The sequence below is a fragment of the Pezoporus flaviventris genome, unplaced genomic scaffold (assembly GCF_033815535.1).
Source record: "Pezoporus flaviventris isolate CSIRO_AGI_PZ_B2104156 unplaced genomic scaffold, CSIRO_AGI_Pfla_v1 ptg000059l, whole genome shotgun sequence".
Taxonomy (NCBI): Eukaryota; Metazoa; Chordata; class Aves; order Psittaciformes; family Psittacidae; genus Pezoporus; species Pezoporus flaviventris.
The window spans coordinates 690,001-714,219 of NW_026892607.1; the positions used below are offsets into that span (position 1 = coordinate 690,001).

Below are 24,219 nucleotides of genomic sequence, written 5' to 3' on the forward strand. Positions count from 1 at the left end.
TCAGTGCTCTGAGCTTTTGAGGGCAACTAAGAGCTTTTTGTAGGGAGAAGAACCCACAGGACTCCTAAATTGGTGCTGGAGGCTAGCTTCAGGTTATGTTTGCTGAGGACACCTTGCCTAGGGAACCTCATCCTGCAATTGAAATGACATGGCCCAGTGTGAGGTGTCCCTGCCCATGGCAGGGGGTTGGAGCTAGATGACCTTAAGGTCCTTTCCAACTCAAACCATTCTATGATTTTATGATTCTATGACGTGATGTGATGGAGGCTGGCATAGCTGAGGGATCCCACTCAAGTCAACAATGGCTGTGCATGGATGCAAGATCCTACTTACCTAGATCTGATTGCTGGATTAATTGGGCAGAAGGCAAGAAGCAGTACTGGCCTTCAGGAGAGCTGCTCTGGACTTGGTGCTTCCAGCTTCTAATGCAGCACAATCTTCCTTGAGTACCCAAATCAGACAGCAGAGAATCTGGGGGATCACAGGATGTAATGTGCTGCCCCTTTCCCCTCCTAGAGTTGAAAGGAAAATATTTAAGTGACTGAAATAAAAATATGAGCGTCCATTAAAGTTTGTGGAGTATGTATTTATTCCCCATAAAAAGTGTGAGTTAGAACTGGACATTGCAAGGCTGCTCCATAAAGAAAACTGCTTCTTCTCTTGGCATTCAGTGGTTTTCTTTGTGGAACTTTTCCATCAAAGTGCAGTATTTCAAATACCCATTCCCTCCCATTTCCCCCCAAGCAATAGGATGCTGACTGGGATTCATGCCCTGGTAGAAATCTGAAGCACTTTGGTACAGGGTAAAGAGCTTCAGACATCACTTGGGGGTTTAGGAGCAGTGGTAATGGAAACCTCAAGGAAGATCTGATAAATCAGGGACTCCTAGATATCTATTCCCACTTCTTTCCATGCTACTCTGCCTGCTTTGACCAGGCTCCATGTCTCCAGATGGACCCCACCTCACCGATTTTTTCTGTTCAGAATTTGATTCAGACCCAAACCTACAAAAGCATCATACTATTCAAATGACAGCATAGAATATATTGGAGCCTTGCTCTGCCACTTAATGCAAGCAGTCTTACATTAGCTCCTCTAGCTGCTCACACAGTGACAGAGGAATGCTCAATGCATTCAAAAGCAGTCAGTCCTGTAAGCGTTTACGGAAACACAAATGCCTTCAGATTTCAGATATTCTAGGCACCAAGATTAGGTGACAGAGGAATCAGAATTTGATCAAATTGCTTGGATCCCAGTTTTGGGTGTTATAAAAACACTTGAAGGATTCTTCCTGGACCCTGAATGGCTAAAAATCTCCACCTTCTTCCTTCCCCTCAGTCTCATCAGTGGCACATGCCTTTGTACAAGGAGTTAAAGAGGGCCTTTCATTAAGCCAAACACTGTTTTTCCCCTCCTACCTCTCCAGTTCTAGTAGCCCAGTGGCTCTATATTCTCTTCTGGCTTGTGTTTCCTTGTCTGCTGCCTTCATTCTCAGTAGCTACATCTCTGTCTGATGCTGACCATATCAGGACCATTTGTCTTGATAAGATGGCTAATTTCCCTTGTCTGGTAGATCAGAAATTCTAGTCGGGATCTCAGTGACACCTATATAAATCCAGATTAAATCCATTTCAGAAGTAGAAGGAGCATTTGACCTGAAATCTTTAGGGGTTTCAGGTTTGTTGCCTAAATCACTGTGTGGCTAATTTACATCGCAATAGATAGGCTCTCATTTTGTGGGTCTGTGTATGGTTTGAGCAAACATTGTTCTTACTAGCACCTGCTGCTACAAAAATGATACTTCTTTGGATGACCCATTCACTGGGAAAGCTTAAGGATTGGAAAGGAGAAAACTACAGGGATTGGTTCGTTAGGTGGTAGGGGTTGCTTTTACATTTTTATAAGCAGCACAGTGAACTCCAGCAATGAGTAAGGGTTGAGGACGACAGCTACCAGCCTCTGTCATATCTTTTTGAACCCTAATATAAGAAAATGGCAGTAAGTCCTGCAAAAAAAAACCCACTGAATATGCTTTGGCCAGAGCTCAGCAGGTACATGGTGTTTACTGAGTCTCAAAACCTTATAAGCTATTGGCTTATTTGTTAAAATGTTCAATGCCTATTTCATAAATCAGTCTCCAGAGTTCTCTGATGATAAGGAAATCAATATTCACTTTTTGAAAGCCAGTAAGTAAAGAATTAACCTGCTTAGGAAAAGCAGTAGTGGAAGTTGATCTGTGATCTATAAGTTAGGTCTGGATTCCTGTGCTTCAGCCACGCTGAGATTCAGATCTGGTATGTCTCCACCTAAAATAGCACTAAATTGGGTAATCTCTAACTTTTGTTATGTCTTTAAATGGCGTGTTTGTATATTTGCACACTCTGTTGCTCCTGGAGTAAGCAGACTCAATTAAAAAGTTACCACTTTCTGCCACCGAAAACAACCCACTTCTAAATACTGGGAAACAAAGCTTAGGAGGGTGAGAAGAGAGTTTAGCACTCTGTTGTTATGGTAATGTGGGATATTTCTGTGTTGTGGATATCCACTGTTAGTAAATAGACACAGATGTTAATCAAGAGAAGCTGTGGCTGCCCCATCCCTGGCAGTGTTCAAGGCCAGGTTGGACACAGGGGCTTGGAGCAGGCTGCTCTAGTGGAAGGGGTCCCTGCCCGTGGCAGAGGCTGGAACTGGATGGGCTTTGAGGTCCCTTGCAACACAAAACCAGTCTGGGATTCTATGAATCTACGTTAACCAGGACCATCATGAATATGGATACTAGGCCAGTGGTAAAGCTGTGCAAACCAAGAGGCATTTTAGGTTTCTTTGCCAGTGTCAGTAGATGTGGTCTTACCACTTACAGTCATGTTTTAGCCCAACCACAATTGCTGGCCCCTCAGCTCTGTTTGAATCCATGCTTTTCCACAATATCAGAATTCTGGTTTCTGGTGTAATATTGTTTGTGACCAAACTAACTGGCAATGGGGAGGCAGCCAGAACCCTAAAATGGATAAGCATTCATTCTGATGGACCTCACTTGTAACACTAGCTGTAGTGCATCCTCCAATATCTTGGGCCCATAGTTTCCACTCAAGATTTATGTTTCAGATCTTTAGTTAATCCTTCTGTCTAGTTTTGGCCCATTAACCATTACACCCTGCCAGCATGCAGCTAACTGGGCAGGTCATCACACTGAGGTTCTGGTTAAACTCTGATGTCAGTATTGCAAAGAGCATGATTTTAGAGAAGACTGCACTCATGTAAGAGCCTGTTAAGGAAGGTGGGGTGCAAAGTGGTGGATGTCCAGGTTGAAGGATGCCCTGGAAGTATGAAGACCTCTTCCTTCAAGGCAAAGGAAGGAATCTCAGTCTGACTTACTCCTTTTCACCTGACAGGAGGTGTTTGAGCAGGTTGCACAAAGACATCCAGAAGAAAGAGGACAGAAGTTTTAGGCTCAAGGCAGTGAGATGAAGGACAGCCCACCTGCTTTGAACAGGCCCCCGGTTAAGTTGCTATTAATACACACTGAGAAGATATTTTTCTGTATGAAAACTGGGCCTATGGACAGCCTAGAAGCTAAAAGTCACCAGAGCTGAGTAAGTGGCCATGCTTTCTTGCTCGTCGTAGTGCATGTAACAACACCATCTCCTCTGCTCGAGCAGAGCAGGCATATAAAGAAGCAGCTTTTGTTTTAGCTAAGGGCTCTTAATTTGGGTCACTTTGCTTAGCTTCTCTCTACTTCATCACTTGGTATCCTTTACATGGACTCAACAGAGGAACATGATAACAAGGCAACAAGTCACTTGTTCATGTGAAGTTCTTAAAAAGGAAAGGAACAGATCCGGACTGGCATTAGAGCTGCTGTGGATTAATATTTAAGCATACATCCCTCCTTGCAGCCTGTCATACTGTCATCTGCAACGCTGTCCTCCATCAAAACCCTCTTTAAAGCTCTCTGCTACAGTTGACACCTGCACTCAATCAGGGCAGCAGCCAGGCTGGATGAGTTGTCTTGCAGGACAGCACCTTCAGGCTGAGGGGATCTGCCACGACTGCAGAGATGTCCTCCTGCTGCCTCTTGGGCTGCTGCAAAGGCAATGCAGCTAAAGCAGAGCAGCTCCTGTGCTGGGTGGAAAACATGTGGCATGTGAGCAACCTTGGCAAGCCTTCACATCAACCCAGCCAGAAGGTGAGCACCTAAGAGGGCCTTTGTAGTGTTGTGTAGGCACTTAGCCAGGTTCACCTGTATTTTGTCGTGTCTTTTGCTCCTCTAGCCAAGTCCAGTGCACCATCTGCACAGTTTTGCTTGTAGTTCAGGCTATGCAATTCAAAATACAGATGTGTCACAACTGGAAAAGCCTTCCCTAGTTCTCTTGTTACAAGTTAGACAGAAAGAAAAATGATGCTTGGGTAGAAGTTAGTCCTTCCTATTCTGCTCCGAGAGTTGGGTCCAGCCATGGGAATTTGACTGTCTGATCTAGAGGAGAGAGTAAGCCTATGAAAAGCCTTGGTTGGATTCTGGACACCCCTTCCTATGGACTCCTCAGGACTTCCCACAGCATGGAGACAAACCAACAATGCCATTTTCTTGCTATCAGCTCCCAATACAAAGGGCCTGATACAATGTGTGTGTGTGTGTATGTGTGTGTGAAATCTGACAGCCTAAATATGATGTAGTTTAGGTATTTTGGTACAGCAAAATGGAACAGAATTACTTTTCCTATTATCTTCCAAAAGTTATTGAAAATGATATGAAATATATTCTCTAGGAAAAAAAAAAAGAAGGTGGGTTTTCTTTTAATGCAATTTCTTTGGCAGTTTATTCACTGGTTATTCATTCCCCCTCTCACGTTGGGGAGGCTTTTCTGTTATGAAGCATTCTGTGCAAAAAAAAAATGAACCCAAAAAAAAGAAGTATACTACTTCTTTAAAATATATTGCAAGAATCCTCATTTCCAGATTTTTATTGCAGCACTAGCTGGTATTCTTGCATGCAGTTTTGTAATTTATTCTGAACATTCCACTTAAACCTTTTTTCAATAGCATGATTTTATTAGAGTCAGCTCACTGGACTTTCCCAAAAAGGTATTTAAGATCAAATAAAACCAGTGCTTGGAAAAATATCATTACAATATGAAAGCAGTTACAAAAACATTAGTACTGCAAAGTTTTATTTCAAATGGCTGAGCCTGCTGTACCCCACGTTATTGCACTTCTACTTCCTCAGACACACTCACTGGAAAGATGGGAAAAACTGTCATCTTAGCAGTTTTTACCTGTTTCTCAAAAAAAAAAGGCACTCAATTTATAGGGAAGCAGCAATTTTTTTCAGCACCACCATGAATAAGAGCAGCAAACTGTCCTTTGTTCCTGCATTCCTTGTCTATGCAGAGGATTGTTCTCCTCATGCCTTGGCAAGTGGCCCCCTCCAGGGAGCTCAGCAGTTCCCTGGGGTGAATGGATTTGGGCTGAGGAGTGGATGCAGTGATGTGGAAGTGTGGCTCTGCAACAGGGCAAATCTGCTGCTGATGCAAACAAAAAAGGTTCATTTAAGACATGAGTGAAGGGTGACTTTGCTTTTACTTTAGGCAAAATATCCTCTGTGCTTTACCTTGCTGATGCTGTAATAGGTGTGAGCAGCCAGTAACCACCAAGTACCACTCACCACTGGGACTGCAGCAAAGGGCCAGTCCTGCAGGACTGAAGTCATTGGCTGCTTTCTCTCTAGCACATCAGGTGAAGCCATGGGTGAGCCAGACAAGATCCTGATGTTGCCTTGTTTCCCCAAGAACCGAGTTCAAGCCTTCATGGCAGAGTCAGCCTCCACTTTGGCTTACCCACCAGGCTTGCATCCGCCATTCAACTTCACATCCAGGCAGTTAGGGCAAATGTCTACCTTCTCCAGTGGTTGCTTTCATCGGAAAGGAGAAAACTGGCAGTTGGACCTGGAGCTTAAGCTGATCCATGTTTGGTGTTTTTGAATTTCATGGGCTTTGGTTTAAAAGAGGTCTTTTTGGGGGTGTCTTCCCTTTAAAAATCCAACAGAAAAAAAACCTCTATTATTCAACTAAATTAAGATCTAATCTGGACTTTAAATGACAAGAAAGAAATAAACTACAGGAAATCTTAATTTCTGTATCACCAGATTGCGTGACACAGTCTGTTTTTTCACCATTCTTTCTATTTGGATGCTTATATTTATTTCATGGGACAAATCTGAGGAGAAAGTAGTGTTTTGAATAGCAAATTGCGTTCCCCTTTTTCTCAACCCTTTCCTAGGCTAGTTTTTTTCCAAGCAGTAGGTGCAGCAAAGCAGCCTCAACACGCTTAAGTTTGAAGATGAGGCGTTATGTGTGGACTTTGAAATCCTCTTTTAAAACTGCAAGTTACTGTTCATATTACTTTTCTAAGTAGAAATATGCTTAAAAAGTAAAGTCTTTATTGCTTCTTAAAAGGCGTAGTGCTCTGTGATAAATTCTCATATTTTGACTGTTAATATGTTTGAATGAAAATTATTTATACATTTTGGTGAGGTTGAATGGTTTTCATTTGATTGCTGCCTCTGGAAATGAAAGCAGAGTAGCAGGAAATTTACATGTCATGCTGTGATGTATATCCAGATTATGAGATGATTGTGCAGCAGATGAACACCAAGTAAAATCATTTGCATCAAACTGTGACAACTGCAATTCCTGACAAGGCCTCTTAGTTTTTTGGGCTATTATCATTGTACAAGAATATAATCTATTGACAGCAGGGCTGTTTAATACATTTAAAGGCAGACAGTGGAAGAAATCTTAACTGTTTTCATTCACCGCTGCACAAGGGTGCAGATCAAAAGTGAATTATATTTAAAAATATGCATGTATGATGATAAGATGCATGACATTCATCAACCTGTTTAGTCATGGTTAAGCTGCGATGGTGAAGATCCAATATTACTGCCATATGTGGTCTGAAATAGAGACGTGAGACTGAAAATTATATTATTGCCCAGTAGAAGTGAATAAACAGAGGGAGGCATTCTTTCTTCATCTTTCTTAACCTTTCTTCTTAGATTAAATTCTGCCCTTCTGTACTTTTGTAGAAGTATTGAGTCTTAACTTCAGCTAAGGATATTTAAGCTTTTTAAATCTGATGGGGGTTTATTCCCTTTTCTGTGGCAAAAAGCATCTTCTTTTTTTTTTCTGTAATAATAATAGAGTTGCCTTTGTAGGACTTCTAATGTGAACTGGTTGTGGATCAGGATCGAAATAAACACTGATGTATTACATTTCCTTTGTCAGGTGTGATCTTTACAATTATCGGGCTAAATTAATGAAGGTCTTAAAAGAGAGAATTAAGGGGAAAACGTATTTTATATGTAAAAACCTCATATTCTGGTGCTCTTTACAAAATGCTGCAATCCCCTCCACGGTCCAGGGTAAGCAATTCCTGAAATACTTGTGCTTTGGAGCATTTTAATGTGAAAAATACTGCTGAAGCTCTTCATCACAGCAGTCAGAAGGTAGCTATTATTGTGGACACAGCCCTGAAAGCACAGCTCCCTGACAGAGATGGGCTCCAGCCTGAGTGTGTGCTACAAGCCAGTGAAATGCTGATACTGGAGTGCAGACTCCATGCAGAAAAGCTCTGCCCCAGGGTACCTTCAGGGCTGTGCTGGTGACTGTAACACCACAACTGGCTGATGGACATAGATGGGGATTCTGCACAGAGGGAAATTTTAGAAGGTTTTATTACTTGTTCTTAATCCTCCCACAGGGAGAATATGAGAGTAGGGTGAGAAATGGGAAGTCTATGGAAGGGACAATCCTACTAAGCTGTACAGGTGGAAGGTTGATGTGCTGGAAGCAGCTAGTGTCCCCGTCAGTAAAAAGTAGAGATAATGTGGGGAAGTGCAGCTCAACCACAACCCTATCAGCCCTGTGTGAGCAGATTTCAGGCTCACATAGAAGCTGGGTGCTTTCAGATGAGCTCACTCAGATTCGGAATCATGGTGCAGAAACTCAAGCAATGTCAGCACAGGTTCACAGGCTGCATGGTAGCCCTTATTCAGGACCTAACCTGTTTTCCCAAGCTGAAGAGCTTGAACCTGAGCAAAAGCAGCTGAATTGCTTGTTGATTCAGCCTGGTTTGTCTCAACACTACACTGTGCCACAATATCTACCCACCTCAAGGCATGTCTCACCCCCAAATCTCCAGAAGCCCATTAGCCTCTGTGGAGCTCCTACAGCCATTATCAGGTCAGGAGACAATGGCCAACCCCTAGAAAAGCTGTGTGCATTAGGGACAGTGTAGGGCACAAACAGCCTGGGGAGCACAGAGAACCAAGGGCAAACACAAGGTGTCCAATTTGCCATAAAGGGAAGAATGTCAGCATACCTGTATTAACTCCAGCATTAAGGATAAAGAGAGATGGAACATTTAAAAAGTGTTAGTGTTTAGAAACTGCTTTCTTGCATTTTTCTTGCAGTCATCAAGACTAGCATTTTTTCCCCTAGTAGCCCAGGCTCTCCTGTTTGCATGCATACAGATGCCGGAGGTGTTTTGGAAAAGCAAGACCATGATTATTTCTGAGATCTTCACAAAAATTGCAAAAGTTGGCACCATAATACTATGCACACAGTAATGGCAGGAGATTCCCAGGTGCAGTGGCTGGATATACCGAAGTTTTCCTTAGTGCACTATTACGTTAGAAAACTAAGCAAAGACAAAGGGCTAAGAACTCCTGGATTCTTTCTTCCTTCCACTTTTGACTTGTGTGATGCAATACCAGTCACCTAAGCTAACTTTTTGCCAGTCCCCTAAAGATAAAAGGAGAAATATGTACTATTTCTTACCTCCCAAAGCTGTCAGCAGGGTTGATTCATGTTGACAAAGGCATTTCTCGTGTGATATGTAAGGAGTAGTTGCTCTCTTGCCACCTCAGTCCAGATTCCCATTGGCAGTCCGTTCCTGCCTTTGCTTGCTTGCACTTTCTGTGAAGTGGGCTCTGGAGATCCCAGTGGGATGCTGTAAGCTGTAAAAATGGTTGGAAACAAAGAAGTCAGTGATTTTGCAGGCCAGCAATGATGCAAACGTAGTTTTCTCTTAAGACTGAGGTAGAAAACTGGGGTATGCTCCTAATAATCTGCAAATTCTATTAAAATTAATGCTCATGTTGCTTCAGCAAACTCTCCAAATATATGTAGAGTTTCATCTTCTCCTGTGCAGTGTTCAGGATAATGATAAAAAGGGGTCATTTTTTCTGTGGATGGAAAGGGATGCCATTCCTGCTTCAAAAAAAGGGAAAAATTTTGACTAGGACAAGAGAATATTATCTGTGTTCATTCTGGTGATAAAGAAAAACATGCATAAAAGGTCATGGACAAATGGAATTTCTATCATCCAAAAATACAGAGAGTCCTTTCCATGCATCATCAGACTTTTCCTTCTATCCCCATCCTGAGAATTGCTTATCCCCAGCAAATGCCATATTTTCTTCCTGGCACCACACTGCTTTTTCTCCATTGCCGACGCTCACACTTGTTTCATTAGTGCTCAGGCAGTATAAAGTTTCTGTTTCTAATACTACAATATTACCATCCTACTTCCATATCAAGAAGCCTGAGGATGTCACCAGGTATCTCATCATCATTGCAAAGCGTGAAGAGCTGACACTGCTCTGCGTGCGTTGAAGTCATTCGAGTGCCCCAAGACTTGTGGTTCCAGTATTCACACAGCTGAAATTCCTTCTGTTTTATTACCATTACTGATTCATCTGGGACCAAGATCCAGCACTATGGGTCAGGAAGATCACCCACAGAGCATGGAATACCTCTAGACTCAAAGACACAAATTTAAGCAGCACTACATTTTTCCCTTTCTCCCAATACCTGCGTTACTACCTGAATTCTGCCACTGGAGGACATGCAACCAGTCCCACCACTGATGACACCGATATGCCCTTCAATGCCTGAGTGCTGGTGGGAGCTAAAGCCCAGTTCAAGGCTGTAACACACCAGAACATTTCCACCTCCTGAATGGAAGTTTATGCATGTTGCTTTATTTTGACATTGGAGAGGATGCTGCATTTGGTAAGGCAGCTAAATACAAATACATTTGGGGGTCTTTCAAATGTCAGCATAGCGCTAATATGAAATCAAACCTGGTTTTATTAGATACTCCTGATTCACCAGAGAAAACCTACAGATTAAAAAGTTATCAGGTTTATGATGTCGTCCTTTTTGGAGCTGAGGAGCAGCTGTTGCTCCATAACAGCTCTGAGCATGATGAACATTTTGGGAGAAGGGGTAATTTTTAACTAGAAAAAGAATGTTACTATTCCAGAGGAAAACCTGGCCACTAACTTCATTTGACATGTGTAATAGACTGTGATAGTTTTTTGGGGACTGCACGATGCAAAGTAAAACGAAGCTGGTAATAAGCAACTTGGCATTTATTCTTTATGTAGGAATATTTGTTCCTCAAAGTCAGACTATGTGGAATATTAGCATTTGAATAAATTATTCAGCACTTTCTAGAGAACGCAAGGGGAAAAAAATCTTTCCAGCATTATAACATGACAATCTACAGGGTAGTAGAAAAAGAAGGCTGTCATTTTTTCTTCAATTACAAAAGGCAAATATTTATTATTTATAAGTATTCGCCTTGTATAGGCTTAAATGTTATTTATGAACCTGTTGCATAGTGATTTTCAATGTAACTCATTATTTTTAGCCTTAGGGTGTTGTAAAGGAGCATGGATATATTTAATGACACTCTGCTAGTCAGCGCAATTACACTGTAATCATTATGTAAAATGTGCTATTAATTAAACCAATTTCTAGTTAGAACATTCTCTTCTGCAGGGCTTAATCTTAATCTCTGGCAATCTTTCTCTCTGTTTTTCACCCATTAATTATCTGATTACTCTTTAAGTTACATATGATAAAATGTGTTTTTATTTTTAGGCTTCATATGCTCAATTATTTGTATTTATCACACCATTTGCCTGAATTATTGAAAAGGCCTTATTTGCCAAACAAAAGAGAAATAAAAAGAAACAGAAGATGAGGCAGTTACCTGGGAGCCAACAGTCGTTGGATGGTTGACAATTGCTTCTGATATTCTTTTTAGAGGTTGTATGGCTGAATTTCATTTCCAGTTCGGAAGCATCTCCTCTTTATCCTAATTACCACACAGAAATCTATACCTATTTTTAAATGCTTCATTTAAACACAGAGGCAAATGTCCATATTTTCCCCCGTTGGACTGGCTCTTTATGTTAGTATTTTGTTAAAAGAAACATAGTTATACTAAAACAATGCTCATTCTTAAAGGAATTAACGTAAGCACCAACCAAATAATTATTCCGAAGGCATTATGGTAGTTTTTGAGTTACAAATAATTACTGTTAACAATTCCAGTTAAAATAATGGCATCTAAATGTCTACAACCCTTCAGAAAAGGAAAAAATCACCTAGTTTTCGAAGTCATCCTTGCTCTGCTCTGCAATGACCCCTTGTGGAAAAAAAGACTTGAAAAGAGGAGGAATCGGCTCTAAAGTCTCTGTATTCCCAGGAAATTTGATATAAATATGTAAGAGCAAAAACGTTTTGCTCCTGCCAAGCTTGATGGTCAGGGATCATGGACTAATAAGCCTGAATAGCATGAGATCCATTTTAATTAAGTCCCAAGCTTTAGGAGGTCTTCATCTCAGGGTCTCCATGTCAGTGTCCCTACTGCGGTCCATGCAGTGGATAAGGCTAAACTACCACCACCTGCCACGCTGCTGCGTGTGGAACCATCTCTCCTGCTTAACCTTTGCAGTTGCTAAAATGTCACAGAACCATAGAATCCCGGAATGGGTTGGGTTGGAAGGGACCTTAAAGCCCATCCAGCTCCAACCCCTGCCACGGGCAGGGACACCTTCCACTAGAGCAGCTTGCTCCAAGCCCCTGTGTCCAACCTGGCCTTGAACACTGCCAGGGATGGGGCAGCCACAGCTTCTCTGGGCACCCTGTGCCAGCGCCTCAGCACCCTCACAGGGAAGAGCTTCTGCCTAAGAGCTCAGCTCAGTCTCCCCTCTGGCAGGTTAAAGCCTTTCCCCTTGGCCTGTCCCTACAGGCCCTTGTCCAGAGCCCATCTCCAGGTTTCTTTTAGACCCTTTAGGCACTGGGAGCTGCTCTAAGATCTCCACAGAGCCTTCTCTTTTCCAGGCATAACAGCCCTGTAATAACTCATAATGGGTGGTGTCAATCAGAAATACCCAGTAAAAAAAACAAAACCAAAGCAAACCAAACTCCATCCTCTGGATATACACAGGTGCAAGTGAGGGGAATAGGGCCTTGCATGGTGTATGCACTTCGTCATCTTATCCCATACTGTGAAGGTTGTCACCTGCACCAGCAAACAAGAAGCAGATGGCCAAAAATCACATAATCATCAATCTAAACCATGTACTGAATCCAGCACGCAGTTGTCACTGTGCTAAGAGACACCCAGCAGAAGCTCAGGGCCCTGGTCCCAAATAACTAACGTCTTCTGTACTCTAGTTAAAGAAATAAAACCTTTAGGTAAATTGTACCTAGCCAGTTAATAAGGTTTTGCAGGTTTGGGCAGAGTCACTTGAATATAAACTTCTTTCTCCTTAAAAGTATGAGAAGGATGTCATAGATTCCCTGAAATCCTCTGGCATTTTCCAAGAGAAATTCAAGTATCAAACCACATCCCTGCATCCTGCCTTGCAGCCTGATCTCACTAGATGGCTGAATCCAGCCCAGCTTGCATCCTGCCTTACTTTATGCTTCACCTGAGGGCAATGGGAGTCTTTCCACCACTGCACCAGCACCTGGACTGTGCCCTTCAGGACACATTTGTAGCTCTGTCCCAACTTCTCTTCTCAGAGGGAGCCGAGTATCTGAGCAGGAGTGGAGATATTTGACTCTGCAGCAACATTCACTCAATGGGATACACTGGAGAGAAGGGAAGGGTGTAGGGGGAGCAGAGAGCACTTTCTCTTGCTGTCTAGAAGGCAGGTCCTGACCTATACTGGTTGAATGTATAAACACCTCAGAAGCATCATCACCCAGGGTAAATGTTCTTTTGTTTCTCCTCTATGGTGTTTTACAAAGAGCTTGTAACTCAGTTTCTCCCTGACCCTGCAGTGGTTACTGAAGTAATTTGGTTTAAAGATGAAGTGTCCTGAATACTTTCCTCTATACATGGAGTGCAAATATCGATTTCTTCAATATTTGGTGTGTGTCTCTTTTCTGGCCCCAGCTATTCATTTCATGAACAAACCTATCTGTTGTGGACAATACAAGGAAACCTTGTTTTATGTTTTGAACTACTGATGGGTGGTAGACAGCACATCATCCCAGCAGCATCCCTTCTGTGTAGGGTACCATAGGACCCTGGTGGCAGCTATAATGATGGCCTGTCAGGACTATGTGTGTCAGTTGGAAATATTAAATAGGTTTTCTTCCTTTTTGGGTGTAAAAGAACCAAACGATCCCTCCTGCAGCCAAAAGCACGGCTTGTGTAATGGGGGCACAACTGGTAGGTACTCTGGAGGAAGAGTATGTGACACTTCACACTTTACAACAGGTTCATTCAGCTCTGTGTGTGTGTTTCTTAAAAAGGGAATCTTTACCTAGAAGAATTCATGCTTCTGGTTAGTGCTGCCATTTCTGCTGCATCAATGCTTTCTCTGCTGCTCCCTTTCTGACTTGGGTTTTGTGCTGCAAGTCAATTATTAGAGCCAAAAAAAACCCACAGCAACCAAACCCTGACACGGGACTGAGCCATTTTCCTAGAGGATGAAAACAACTCTTCCTCAGTAGAGGAGCAGATAAATGCTGCTGTAGTCAGCTCCCACTCAGAAACTTGGACTTAAGATCAAACCCTTTCAGCTTCACTTACAGGAACACAACGCTGTCAACTACACCTGCCCACCATGTTCTTTTGCTTGTACTGGCTTCCAGCTCCTCCTGCCATATGCTGCCTTTGCTAAATATCCTTAAAACGCTGTTTTGCCCAGTGAGGGTTATCTGCAGTGAAGGCAGCCAGAGAAAAGCATGTTTTGAAGGTAGAAAGAGGACTTCAGGTACCATGTCTCTCATTCTGGAATTTTTCTTATGCTCCAAAACAAAGCAAAGATGTGCCATTATCCTCAGCCACTGCCCACATTCCCTGGCACAGCTCAGTGCTGGCTTGGCTGGAGCAGTCTTTGTGCCACCCTCAAGAGCCCCCAGCACCTCCTTGGCCAAAGCAGGTTCCCAGTTCACACAGAGCCACGGCTCCCCACCGTTAGCACAGCACTCCAGCACCAACTGGGAATTCCTATGAGATCAGTTCCAGCAGTTTACTGGTTTCTCAGTCTTGCCTGAGGTAAGAAAAGCAGCTGCAAGGGAGAGGAGGGGTCAGTCCAAATGTATCTAGCTATATCCACAGGACAGCAGTGCACCAAAAGGGCTTGGTAACAGAGGTCATAAACTCCTTGATGGAAAAGTAGGAATTATGGCTTTGGGGCATAGTGCATATCCACTGCCCATCTTCTCAACATAAACCTGCCCAGCCCCAGTCTCACCCTATACACAGTAAATACATACATATGTAGGAAAATGTGTAAGAGTAATGTCTACAGATAGGCTGTAATGTAAGTGGGAAAGGGATCATGAGCGAGGTCTCATCTGGGGTCCCACGTTACATTTCATCAAGCTGTTACCCCGCTGCGCTCGCAGAGCAAAGAACACCTGAATTTCGCCATCTTTCTCCTTTCCCTGTTTTTAACTTCATTTTCAGGCTGCTCTTTCCTGGATGAACCCAGTCTCCTCTTGCAGGCTCCAAGGGAGCCATGAGCTCACTGAGCTGGCAGCAGGTAGCTTGCAAAGAATCTCTGGCGAACAGTTCGCCGCAACTCTATTTTTAATATACATTGGTGACCCTAATGATGGTCTATTGAGATGAGGGCAAGGAATGTCTGATCAAGTGGAGATTAATTTTTGACTGTGCTGTCTGGAAACGCATGAAAATGCACTCCTTTTTCTATTTAGACTCACAGGATGCCTTGATTGATTGACTAGTTTACAAATGAAGGTGATAAAATTAGGTTGAAGACCACATACATTTCTTAAAATGAGTCTGGCTGGTCGTGGAGACAATGAGGTTTGGACAGATTGTATTGCTGGTTTAGGCAATCTTCTGAACATGTCAAGATTTATAGACCTGTACTGTAATGTTACAATTGCAGCTCACTGATATAGGTTTCTTTGCAAATTCTTTCCCATTTTATTTGAAAAAGGCCATTAGAGAGTTATAGACTATTGAAAAAGCTTTCTCTTGGCTAACCCTTAATAAACTCTTCCAAACAAGGACTACTGCATTTTTGTATTAAATTTAGACCAAAATCTATAAACCATGTTCTCCCAGGTTTGGATAATTTGATTATTATTATCTAAATGGAGTTATGGTTCATATTGGCTTGCAAGAGCATACGTAGTAAATAAAGCCTAAGTTAAGGTTTGTACAAGATCTTAGGACACTGAGGCTTTTTCACTCTTCATTTGGATTACTGGATTTTGGGGAATGGTAAATATATTTCCCCAGGTTGAGAAATTATCCAAATAAAATCCTCCTAATGCAGTGCTGAAATTAATGTTGCATTGAGCTAGAAACAAATTACTATTAACATTTCTTTATCCTTAGTGTTGCACAAATACCCACAGAAGCCCTGGGATTTCCTTAATAAAGCAGACAAGGTTTACCAAACAAATGAAAACAGACGGCGATGGGCTTCATGCAAAATTAAAACCCATGATGACATTAAAAATCATTACAGGAGAAGAGCAATAGATATCAAAGCTGTTTATGAATTAATAATAAATTCTATTTTATACATTTTGCCATCAGACTAATGTTATCCAAGAACTTTGTCAGCGATGTCCTCGAGAGGGGGCCTGGGTATGTTTAAAATGGGAGCTCCCAGATTTTGTTTTCATGCCCTTCTTTACCTGAAAAAAAACCACCAAAATGTGGTGCTTCCATGTGTTTGGAGTGCTTGAGGACTGGGAAGATAGGATCAACCGGTTTGAACAACCAGTTAGCTATACACAGCTCTCAGGAGAGAAATAATAATAAATATATTGATTTTTTGAAATAAATAATCATAAATATCGTGATTTTTTTATATTTATTATGTCCATGAATATCATAAATACAGAGCTCAGCATGTCCTGCCCCACTGGGGAGAGGGGTGAGGACATCCTGACGCAGGACAAGACTGGCTCCATCCCCTGGTGTGGAGGCCATACCTATGAAGCCGAGTGTGTGAGGCTCTGGGAGCAGCAACTGCATTTTAGCGATGGGAGCCTCAAGGGAAATGCTGGATGCCACCAGGACCCATCAGACAGATGAAAGAGGCTGCTCTAATGAAGCCCTGTGGGAACATTTCCACCTCCCACAGGAGCTTAGAGGTGGGAGGACCAAACCCGCCCGGGCAGCCGGAGCCTCCCTCATTCTCTGGGCTGCAAAAAATACCTCCTTTGTTGGGGTAGGGCAGAAAAAGCCCAACTGCATCTGCCCCGGGGGCAGGCTTCACCCTCACCCAGCAGCACCTCGTTCCAAGCTTTGGCAGAGCAACTCGTTTCTCCACCTCCCCAGGACCCGCTGGGCCATGAAGCAGGATTTTCTCTCAGTTAATTTACCTGTGCCTTCGGGGGAGATCCGCCTTTGGCCAGCCTAAGCACAGCATCCCTTACTTCAAAGTTCATCCTTAAAAACCAACACTAATGGAGGTTTTGGATGGCAAGGATCACAAATCAGGGTAAAGATGAGGCTGCCCCTCTGCAGAAGGGGTGTAGGAGTGCACTGCAGACCCCATAGGCACTGCTACATGGCAGCACCGCAGGGGAGAACATGGTCTCTCTGAGGTTTAGATTCTCAGTTGTGAAGAGCTATGAGGGGAAGAGTGGTGAGAGACGTGCCTGGGAAGTTCACAACACCAAAACATCACTCATCTAACACTTGGATATTGGCAGCAGCAGGTCCATGAGCTGCTGCTTCTCCGAACATCCCGGGCTTGCAGCCAGCCCTCCACAGCTAGTGGGATGCTGCTCTGCCTTTTCTATCTCAAGCAGTTGGTGTGTGGTTTCTCCTCCTTTGCTGGCTCCAGATTTTAAAAGAACATTGATGTGAGAAGAACCCACTAAATACATAAAGTCTGAAATCGGCTGGCAACTAAAAACCCAGTGAGTAGATAAGTTGTCTTTCTGTGGAGCTCTGATAATGTATATAAAGGTTAGCAGAAGAGGGGATTTCTCAGCCTGGTGCACTGACCACGCTCTGAGCTTTTCACCCTGCTGAAGACGATCTGGGGTGACTTTTAATATAAATAAACCCCTGTATATTGAAGGAAAAGCAGTGCTAAGCAACAGAACAAACGCTTTCTAAATCAGATGCTAAATTTCCAGTCAGAAATGAGCTAATTTTCAGTTCTTTGCTTCTCATGCATAAAAATCAGATTGCCTATTAAAAACACAGCATTAAAGGAGAAGAAAATAAAAGCTGGCAAATCAGAAAGGACCTTGATTTTCCTGGCTTAAACATGATTACTTCACTCTGTCTATTCTAATGCACTTGAAAGCAGGTTTACTCTCCTCCCACCCTAATAGGAGCGACTCCTGTAATGGCTCTAAATGTTTCCTAGGACTGTATGAAATCTTCGAGCAGAGGTATTTAAAGGTTTAGATACGTTTGAAATACAGCTATTTTTCAATCCTCAAAGCCAGCCAATCCAGGTGCCTGTTAGTCTACAAGTGTCTGCCATCTTTCTCTGATTGTCAGTGGGAATAGACTGATGGATCACTTCCCTGTGTCACTGCTCTAGACTGGTGACAATCAGTGAAATGATTGTGTCTGCCTCTACACATATCTGTAATTGATTGCCTAAACCCTAAGACTCTCTTTCCCGGTTGATATGATGGAACATTGGACTGAAATCACTCTCGATGAGGAGGAGTCAGGACCATTTGTTATTTACTTCTTTCCTTGCGCCTTTCTTCTACCCTGCTTGAATTGTCCCACAAGAACACATTATGGTAATCAGACAGAATGTATGTATAGGAATCAATCAAAAGGAAAGCCGTCACAAGAGTTATGACATTACAAAGTCTGTTTGTAACTTTTGATTTATGGAAGATTTCCTGGTTTATAAATTGAGAGTGAGGCATGTTGGGATGGCTTAACTCTTGAACTCCTCAGTGGAGATAAAGAAGCAGTGGAAAAGGAGAATTAATACAGAATGAGCAGAGCCTGTCTTCCCTTACTTGTAATCACTTGACTATAAAATGAGACTAATGTTATTTTCTTTGTATTTCCAAGTTGTAAATGTTTTTGTATGAAAGAAAGATGCTTCACAGGAAAATGAATAAATAGACATCCAGCCAGAAGACTTTATAGTCAAAAGCTATGAGTCTGTTAAGACTACGCATATGCTTAATTTTTGTGGTGTGGTATCCAACAGCAATCCATCCCTGTTCATCAAAACTTATGCTAACTTTGTCTCTGGGCCTTAATCTGATTGAACTCAATGGGTTTTAAGCACACACTTATCTTTAGACTTTAGGAGCTTTGCTAATACTGATGAACTTAAACATCTGCTTCCCGTCACTTTGCTTTTCACCTCTGCGTGGTCCCACTGCCTTCAGGACTGGGACCCAGTTTTTCAGCACGTGCTTAACTACACAGAAATGAACAGAAAAGATGTATCAGGATTAAGTGCATGCACAAAGGTGTCAAAGGAATGCTACAGTAGGTGTAGAGAAGATATATTGAACATCTTACACAGTTATTTACGTCTCAGGAGATGTGTGTGTGCGTGCATTGACGAATGGCTCTGTTTGTATAAGAAAAATATGTATATACTTGCATATACTTATTTTCTTCCCCAGTCTGCATTACCCTTTTGACGTTTTAAACATATTATTTTGTTTTTTAAAAGTGCATTTGGAAACTCTCAGCCCCTACCACATCTTTAGTTACCACTAACCTTTCTTCCTTCAGGACTTCCATACACCACCTTGTTTCTAATGGGGTACTCCACTTCGTTACACTGATTTAATTGCTGACATGATGCTGTCTGAGCTAAGCAGTTGTTTTTCAGGAGGAAAACTGTTTTTCCATGACATTTTGCTTGAACACTTCCTCATAAAAATAGGCCCTGTTAAATAGCTGCTATGTTCTAGATGAGAATGGATTTCAGCGAGGGATGCAATGGCTTTGGAATGTATATATACAGTGGTCTAGCTCTCAACAAATGTGAGAGGCCAATGTGCTGGTAGGACTTCTGTTTCTAATTCAGAAGACCCATCTATTCTCTCCCCCTAAAACTACATTCTGCCTTCATGGAAAATATTATAGAAGTTGCTTTTTGGATCTGTTGCTGAAATGTATCCAAAACACTGGAAAATCTAAGACTAGAAATATAAGCTGGATACCCATCATCTTTTATATGGGACATTGTAGCTTTTATCACTCATAATGTTTAGAGGCACATCAGAACAGCAAAATGGACGAAGTGGAGAGCAGCAGTATTACCACTATTGGGAAAGATTTTGTGAAGTCTTTAGGGTATACAGAGGTATATCACCAGAGCGAAGTCACATTGCACTAAATTCCACATATAAATTTGGAGCTGCTTCATGTGACTTCAGTGGGATTAGAATTTCATTTTTGTTATATATTGTGGCAACAATTTAGAGCTTTAGTCAAGGACCAGACCCTATTGTGCAGAGAGCTGGATGAAACCCAGCCCGGAGGCTCTTCAAAGAGAATACCAAACCCTGTGGTTTATAGTAGCACGACTCCAGCTTTCAAAGTCATCCCAAAGAGCAGAATTAACTTCGCCCATGCTCAAAAAGTTGCCCAGTTTTCATATATTTACCTGATAATCTTGCAATGGAATGTATTTAGCCATTCTGCTGACAGCTGTACTCATTTTATTGGCTAATGGCTAAAAGAAATCAGGTTTTCTTTTTAATAGCACCGCAGTCCTTCTCTGCTTAATCTCCTTCTTCAGCTTCAAACTGAAAGTTAATCAGATTGCAGGTCCCACTGGGCACACTCTGTGTTTTTCTAATACATTAGGAAACCTCTATCACTATCACTGGAAAACTTAAAAAACCATTTAAAAACAAAAAAGAGGAATAAATGAAAATGTTATGAACCTGGAAATGTTAATTAAGTCATTTTCAAAGAAAAGGCTTTTGATTCAGAATAAAATGCCATGTCACTTATTAAGGGTTAACATTTTTCCCTCTAAAAAAGGTTCAACAACGAATTCAGGATCATTAACAAATTTAAGCAATATAAATGGATGCTATGAAGTTCTGCTGTAAACTGTTACAGACAAGCTAAGTGGCACATAAAGGCCCAGTATAATGTTTGTATTCATTTCCCTGTGTCAGGATATCACCTTTGATCTTTTACAAGCCTATTTACTCCTCATGGACAATACAAGAGACGAATTCAACCTCCTCATCACCATAATTACTTTTATCCTGCTTAGAGATGCACTTGAAGCAAAACTCCAGACCAAATCCTGAAATGTTAACATTTACAAAGCCCAGAGCTTGATCTGGATCTAAATTTTACTGCTGGCTTGAGTCACATATAATGATCCACAACACTCTTTGGATCCAAGACTTGATGAATATACATGTAGGACCTTGATTTTACTCATTGGTCAATATTTAATGTGTAGAAAAAAATAAGCTGATGCTGAAACCTTATGAAAGGGAAGAAAATGATGACGATGGACAGAAACCACCAAACACCAGCAGCAAGTAACTCAAGAAACCTCCACACCTACGTATCTATCCCATGCAATCACTTGCCTCTCCATGGACCAAGGCTAGTGACAGCAGCTTTTGCTATGTCTGTATGTCTATGTGTAGACATATTTCTATGTCTATATGTCTATATGTCTATAGACATATAGATGTCTGTATGTCTACATCTGTATGTCTATATCTATATGTTTATGTCTATAACTGACCACAACCTGTATAGTACCTCTCTTTTTTGGGGCTGCCTGGGTGAAAGCTGTGGGGTGCAGGCAAAGCTCCAGACCCTGCACCTGAAGGCAGATCATGAAAATTTAAAGTTGTTACCATTTGTTACCTAAATACCAAAAAGCTGTTGTTTAGGCTTCTGGAGCCTAAAAACCAAAATGAACTTACCTCATTTGAACCAAATGAAGCACCTTAACAGAGGGTCCTTCTTCTTGTTTTCTTTGATTCTTCCCACCAATACACATGGGTACTCTTGCACACCCTTCCCTGGCAGTACAGATCAGAAAGCCACATAGACAACCAGTGATCTGAGCAACCTGCTCTAGTGAAAGGTGTCCCTGCCCATGGCAGGGGTTGGAAATGGATGAGCTTTAAGGTCCCTTCCAACCCAAACCAGTCTGGGATTCTGTGATTCAGCAATCCTGGGTCCTGATTCAATGAGGTGCCACATCCTAATCCGAGTCTTGGAAACACTTTGGAAAATGAGCCCCTTGTTCAGATAAAATATAATAAAATAAAATAAGGACCAGAAAACCAATATTTCAGAATCAGTAAACAGAACTGCAGCACCAGAATAATTTACCTTGTGGGGCATTCTCAGAGTGTTAACCAGAGTATTTTCCTCTTCCATAGCCCTGCACTGCTGTGATCAGGACATTTTTGTGACCTACAGAAGAGAGGAGCTCTCTGTGATATTTCATTCTTTTTGGTTAGCTTGGGGTAGTAATGAACAAGTCACAGCCAAGTGAATTAATCTCTCTGGCTCTCCAGAAATGAAACCTCATGTACAGCAATTTGGTCTTCATTGCTTTTACACTGTGCCCTTTCAATAAGATTCTTCATAAAAAAAGTGAAATTAAATTAAAACCAGTGGAAAGTGTGTTTGAAACACTCCAAAAAATGCTCGCAGATTTTCCATTAGACACATACATGTTTCAGCAGCAGGTAAAATCAGGTATCTGTGGTAAGCATCTTGCACATCATTTAGACTTACCAAAACAGATACTGCATGCTAAATTAACCTCACCCCCTCCTCATTGCTTATTTGGGGTCCAATCATGACCACAGCAAACTTTCCTTTATTGCAATGCAATCAGGATCGGTGGGAATGAATCTTAGCATGAGGACACAACCAGTTAGTATAACTAGACCCACAGTAACTCAATTGGTTGACCAGATTTGAGGCGGTACTAAAGCCAGAGAGGAAATCTGAAGACCTGCTGCATGGCAGAAACCCTTTGGACTTTTGCTTCTTATACCTTACCTATTGCTGGTATTTCTATGATTTATGTTTTTTATTATTTAATTTATCATTCTGGTATTTCCTGGAAAATGTAACTGCTTTCCACTCAACAGATCACTCAAGCCACCACTCACCTCTAAAGCACATGAACTATCCCATGCCTGTTAAGCACACATGAAATTCCAGTTGCTTGAATGTTATGTTGATTTAAACCCTGATAAGCACTGAATAGGAAATGTGTATTTTAATAGTTACTTAGATCAATTAACCCTCATTAAACCACTTGGTGTTTCATCAACATAAACCAAATATAATAGATCTCTCCAGAGCCCTACTGTATTCTGAGTACATGCCAATTAATTTGAAACGTGGTATTAGCGGTTTACCAATGATGGCATAAACATGTATCTATTACATCATTGTTAATCTCTGTAAATATGTTTTTAATAACCTCGTGGTATTTAGTCAGCATACAATAACTCTCTCATTAAGCTTAAATTAAATGCATGGTTAAGCATATTAAAAACACTTAATTTAAAACGTTGCCAACATTCTTCATATTAGGTTTCAATGTGGCTGCGGTTTCTTGGGATTCATAGAATAGAATCATAGAATCATAGAATGGTTTGGGTTGGAAGGGACCTTCAAAGCTCATCCAGTTCCAACCCCCTGCAAAGAGCAGGGACATCTTTCACTAGTTCAGGTTACTTAGAGCCATATCCAGCCTGGCCTTGAATGTCTCCTGAGGTGGATCATCCACCACTCCCTGGGCAACCTGCACCAGTGTTTTAGGTGGGATTAGCAGGTGGTTGCCCAAATTTGGCAAAATCCCTGGCCCTGTGGCTTTCTTCTCTATGTCCATTAAGAGTCTGATCCATCATTTTATAAATACAGAGCCACTCAATCCATGTAGTATTGAAACCCAGACTGGACAAGGCTTTGAGCAACCTGGTTTAGTGGAAGGTGTCCCTGCCTGTGGCAGGGGGTTGGAACTGGATGAGCTTTAAGGTCCTTTCCAACCCAAACCGGTCTGTGCTTCTAAGTAAAAGAGACAATGATTTATTTATGGGCAAGAACACTCATGTGCCAAAGCAGACAGAAAATTTGAGCAGATAAACTGTTTTCCAAAAAATAAAACGGAGGCTCTAATAATAAAAAAGGAAAAACAAAAAGGAAAAACCCTCTGCTGGAATAACAATGAAGAGAATGTTGCCATACATGATTTTTCATTTATGGATAGCTGGAGACATTAATATACCTGCCTATGGGTTGTGCATTGTTGTTCCCAGCTCTGCAGGAAGGGGAGGTGATTTACAGCCCCCCCGTGCTGTCCCACTGCCCCAGCTCACTGCCTGTCTCACCGGCTCCAGTGGGAGCCAGGAATGTGCCATGGCAAGGAGGGCGCAGGCAGATGTGGCCTGGGATTTGTGGGGTTTGTGTACCCAGCAAGCCAATCGCTGGGAAGAGAGAGCAATAGCTGAAGCTTTTACTGCTCTTTAAGTTTCCTCATCGATTCCCTCGGTAACTGATTATATCACAGAAGTTATATAAAACCTACATTAAATGCCAACTAAATCACGACTTTTCAGGACTTTTTTTTGAAAGCAATGAAATTCAGGACAAACACTATGCTATGCATGGAGATCACCACCTGGAGAACAGAGCTCTTCATTTCACACCCTGTCTTGCCAAATGGAACTAGAATGAAGTCGTGTGTTTTATTCATTTTATTATTTCCTGCGCTATTTATATAGGCATTTAGAAAACATACAGCAGAAAATTCAGATTTACAGCAATAGTCTGCACTCCTGGATCGCCATCCATGGAATGATCTCCAAAGGCTTTACGGACGTGCCTGCACTTAAGCCTTATATTCTATACTGGGCATAATAATGTATGTAAGAATAAATAGCACCAGAACTATTA

At 41.8% G+C, this 24,219-nt stretch overlaps 1 long non-coding RNA gene across 1 annotated transcript in view; it reads right to left on the reverse strand.

Moving 5' to 3' along the window:
* Positions 1–24,219, reverse strand: part of LOC133277615 (uncharacterized) — a 61,345-nt gene that overhangs the window by 5,431 nt on the left and 31,695 nt on the right. Inside the window, exons 2-3 of the long non-coding RNA XR_009746262.1 lie at positions 8,838–9,016; positions 334–512 (exon numbers count right to left, since the gene is read on the reverse strand). This is a non-coding gene — a long non-coding RNA (uncharacterized LOC133277615). The remainder of the gene's footprint in view (positions 1–333; positions 513–8,837; positions 9,017–24,219) is intronic.